Source organism: Charadrius vociferus, unplaced genomic scaffold (genome assembly GCF_000708025.1).
Source record: "Charadrius vociferus isolate BGI_N301 unplaced genomic scaffold, ASM70802v2 scaffold218, whole genome shotgun sequence".
Classification (NCBI taxonomy): Eukaryota; Metazoa; Chordata; class Aves; order Charadriiformes; family Charadriidae; genus Charadrius; species Charadrius vociferus.
Window position 1 is genome coordinate 1,222,809 of NW_009650084.1, and position 4,691 is coordinate 1,227,499.

Below are 4,691 nucleotides of genomic sequence, written 5' to 3' on the forward strand. Positions count from 1 at the left end.
CAGCATGTGGTGAATTTCTACTCTTCCCCTATCTCCCCCAAATCAGTGGTAGCTTCTAAACTGTTTAATACCTAATGTGTTTTTATGTACCCACACGTTTCTTTTAGCAACTGTTTTAATTCTATATGAAAGGGTATTTCACATCAGCTTACAATTCTAAGGTGCTATTATAGCTTTGCTTTTAAAGCTGTTTTCTTGCTTTTAACATCCCTTGGAAACTTTTTCTAATACAATTGTTACATGATCTTATTTAAGAGCACTTCAGACTTTTTGCTACCAGAAATCTCAATTGATTGTTCTAGTTCTTCTTCCAAAAAGAAAAAGAGGGAAAAAAAAGATTGAAAAATTGATTGTCTTGCTTTGATGGCGTAGTGGAGGCCTCTGTGAGGACCTTATTTCTATATTGCCTAGTCCTGTTTTCTTCATGACTTTTTCTTAGATTTGAAAGGGATTGTAATCTAAACTCAATCTAAACTTGTTTCTTGATATTGAGTATCTTATCAAGGTCTGTGATATTTATAAAACTTAAGCAGCATGAGAAGAAACCTCTGCATTTATCGATCAAGGTATGAGTATTGAGGAGAGATGGCTCACTTCTACCAACTTTGGGTCTAGCCTTCTTTTTGACGTTTCTATACCTCTCCATCTCTTCTGAGCAGAATAATAAGTTTATTTGCAAGCAGTATGTGAGAAAACATGGAAGAGAACTCTGATTTGTGTTATTTTTTTTAATTAGGTATTGAACCTATTTCTGTATGCTGGGATTCTACTCATGTAATTAAAATCTCATGTGTGTGTGACTAAGGAAAGGGGAAATTTTGCCCAAATCACGGGAAGCTGCTGAGTGCAGGCTGTAGCCCACTGTGTTTGTTCACTTGTGGGTTATCTGAGGACTTCTTTGAAGTATTAACTTGAAAAAAAAAATATATATAGTGTGGGTTGTCTGCCACGTTTATGATCACCCATGCTTTTAGTCATGTGACAGATAGGAAGCCACTTTGAAGTATCAACTTGAAAAAAAAATATAGTGTGGGTTGTCTGCCACATTTACGATCACCCATACTTTTAGTCATGTGACAGATAGGAAGCCCATCCTTACCCTGCACTTTATTCCTGTGTTATGAGGGACTCTAGCACTGAAAGCTCAACCTTTTAACATAAGACTTCTCTTGAAACAGTCAACTGTAGTACGTATGTTAGTTTTGTCCTCAGCTCAGCTATTGATTTAAAGTGCATAGAGACTGATAAATCAAAATGTCTGTGAAGGAAATCTCAGTTGTGAAATGTGTGGTGGTTGTTCACCGCTGGTTTCTATGTCCAAGCAACAAATAAAGACAATAAGGGAATCTTGTTAGTACCAACATCCTCTGTGTTGAGGTAGATGCATGTATACCTAGCTGGTAAGGAAGCCAACAGACAAGTTACTTAGCATCACACGGGTTTTCAAGCTTGTAACTCTGATTTCCTTTCAGCACAGGATAAGTTACAAGTATGGTATTTGTGTGTGGTTAGTGGCCTACATCCAGCTTCTCCTCTCCTTGTGTACTGATGAAGTTAGGGTGCTTTGTGTATGCACGTTGTCTTTTTTGAAGCAAACTTTACAAGTATTATCGCTTTAGTCTTTGGTAAGTAATTTATGGTGTTCAATTAGTTTTACAGAGTTTAGGGAAAAAAGCTTAGATACGTAAGAGATCTTTAAATTTGTTAGAGAAATTTCTAGTACATTTTAGTAACAAGAAGCTGAAGCTAGGTATAAACAGCCATCTTTAGCCATTTATGTAGTTAGCCTGCTATGAATTTCTTGAAATCCCAGCTTTTGGTACCTTCCTGGAATAAGTGCTCCAGTAAAATACAAGGTACTGATGTGATTGGGTAAAGTGTAATCGGCAAGTAATAGAAAGGAGTTGAGATTCGACGGTCTGATGGTTCTTCCTGCCTGTACTTTCCCTGATTTTGTACTTCAGAAGGTTTGATGTACTTGGCTATGTTCCTTTTCAGCACTTGTGTTTTATTATGTCTGTGAGGAAGCCATGGCTTCAGAATGAGCTGAAGGATTCCGTTTATGTAATGTTTGTATTGTAATAGTTCACTAACAGCTAATGTGGGATGAGTGGTCTTACTCTGCATCTGTGTCTACGTTCTGCGATCCCATGCCTGAAGTACTCTAAACCTGATGGAGCCTGTTGTCTGCTGGGGATTCTCTTGCCTCTGCCCATGATGGCCTGAGAAGGCCTCCACCTTCCCCACTTGTTAAAGATTGATGTTGAAGTGAATTTGTGCAATGATGGAATGTGCATGCAGAGGCTCCCAGTGGTGGAGCTATCCTCTCTCTCTCTCTCTCTCCTCTCTCTCCTCGCTTTTTTGAGACCATCCACTAAGTAAATGGCTTGCTTAGTTTCCAAAATCAATCATCTGCATAGGCCTAGTTACTGTTTTTCGCAAACAGCTCTGCCCAAAATGTCTACCTCAACTTTTTTTTTTTTTTAATAGAACTGAGGTTTGAAAGCTCTTTGTTCCTATGCTTTAGCCAGTTCTCAAGTAAGAGCTTTAAGCTCATTTCACGTGGCGCTATGTGTCTGTAGTTGGCTTGCTTAGTTTCCAAAATCAATCATCTGCATAGGCCTAGTTACTGTTTTTCGCAAACAGCTCTGCCCAAAATGTCTACCTCAACTTTTTTTTTTTTTTAATAGAACTGAGGTTTGAAAGCTCTTTGTTCCTATGCTTTAGCCAGTTCTCAAGTAAGAGCTTTAAGCTCATTTCACGTGGCGCTATGTGTCTGTAGTCACCTACTGCGGTTTGTTGGGGATCTCTGCACTTGGCAGTTGGAACCATTGCTGACCTCTTTCTGACGTCTTCACAGTGTCTAAGAACTAGTGTACTAGTTTTGCGCTATCAATCCTTCTTTGTTTATCCAGGCTATCCACCTCACCTTTATACTAATGCCTGGTCTTGCAGAGGGCTTGCCTGCCCGTGCAGTAATTTCCATGATTACTTTTTTTTCCCCTTATTTGTGGACTCCAGCAATTATACAGGGTTACATGCCTCTCTTTGGACAGTGAATTTAGCCCTTCTGACAAAAAGCTTCTTGTTCTTAGCTGTCTTTCACAAACTTCTTGGTAATCTTAGTCAGAGACTTAGTAGACTGCTGTACAATCTTGTCAGTTGTAGGAGCTCTTAGTGCATCGAATGGAATCAAATGGTATTACAGCAGAAGCACATTAGGTGTTCAGCAAACACTTTGTTACAGTAAATAAGTTTGGTGGTGTGGTGGTTTTTTTTCTTCAGCATGTGTCAGATGGCAGCATCTGTGTCTGAGTAGTTTGCAGCAATATTTGTTAGCCGGTCAGTGCCACACATAGAGCGTTGAACGCAGTTTAGTGTGTAATCGTTTTACAATAATTTTGTATCTGCATTTAAGCAAAACTGTTGTCTGGGGTGACAGACAGCTGACTGGAAGAAGAGATAGTGGTGAAAGTCTGCTAATCTCTGAAGTCTTTCTTGAAAGAAAGTGATTACTGTCTGGTTGAGATAAGTTTTCTTTAGAATTGTCCTATAGTTTAGAAATTATGCTTACAGACAAATAAAAATCACTAGTGTCTTATTTGCAGGAAACCAGGTTTCTCACAGTTATGATACGTTACAGTTCGGAAACAAGGTTTCAATTGCTACTTAGGTTTTTAGGACTTGTTTTTGTTTTTCTCTGTAGACTTCAATAGATCAATAGCTGATGGTGTTGAAAGAAATGCGTAAGGCTGTAAAGTGAATTTCAGATAACTTCCTAAAATTATAGGTAATGTTAGAAACTTCTTTTTAGCAAAGACTTGCTGGATCTCGGCATTTCTTCTGAAATACTGGCTTCTTGGAAGTATGTTGGCCAAGTGTCTCTGTCTTTTGAACTTTTCCTTTAAACTTCACCTTTTGGCCTATTTCTGCTTGCTTTCTCTACAACTGAATTCTTCCTGTATATTGCTTCTATATTTTTTGCATGTGCTACACTTGTATTTTCTGCAGCTTTAAAATGCTGTTATCTACCTTCTGAAGTAGTTCAATTTTAATGCTGCGTTGTTCGTAGGAAAGCATGAATGGCTAGGTGGAGTACAGACCTTTGAATTATTGATAGATTACTCTCCTCGAAGGAGAAGGTTTAACTTTTATTTTTGGTGATTGATAAGTGCTGTTTGTTTGTCCAGCTGTATGGCTGCTTACCAGTATCATTAATCGTATCTGTGCGTATTACTGAAGGGTTATAGTCTGAGGGGGAGTGTCTGTCTTTATCTGCACTCACTGCTCTGATCAGACTCTGGAAAACGAGTGATGACCAGTGTTGCTTCCCCCCTTACCCCACAAACAGCTGCATTAATTTCATGCATCAGATATGTTGAGCTTGCTGTTACATAATACATTCATGCCGCAATCAGTTTTTGATGAAGAAGGATGTACACATACGTAGCTGTGTATTTTAAGCTCGTCTGCTGTCGTAATGAGGAGGGAAGCAATTAAATGTGTCTGTTATAAACTGTGTGAATCTTTATTTTACTGACAGATATCCGTGTTAAGTTATGTTTAATCGCTTTAGGTACTGAAGTTATTTTACAGACTTACAAGAAATAATCTTCTGAAGAAACTCCCGCAGCAGGGAGTTTTGTTTGTAAAAGAGAAGCTGGACTTTATATGAATAAAACATGAAAATC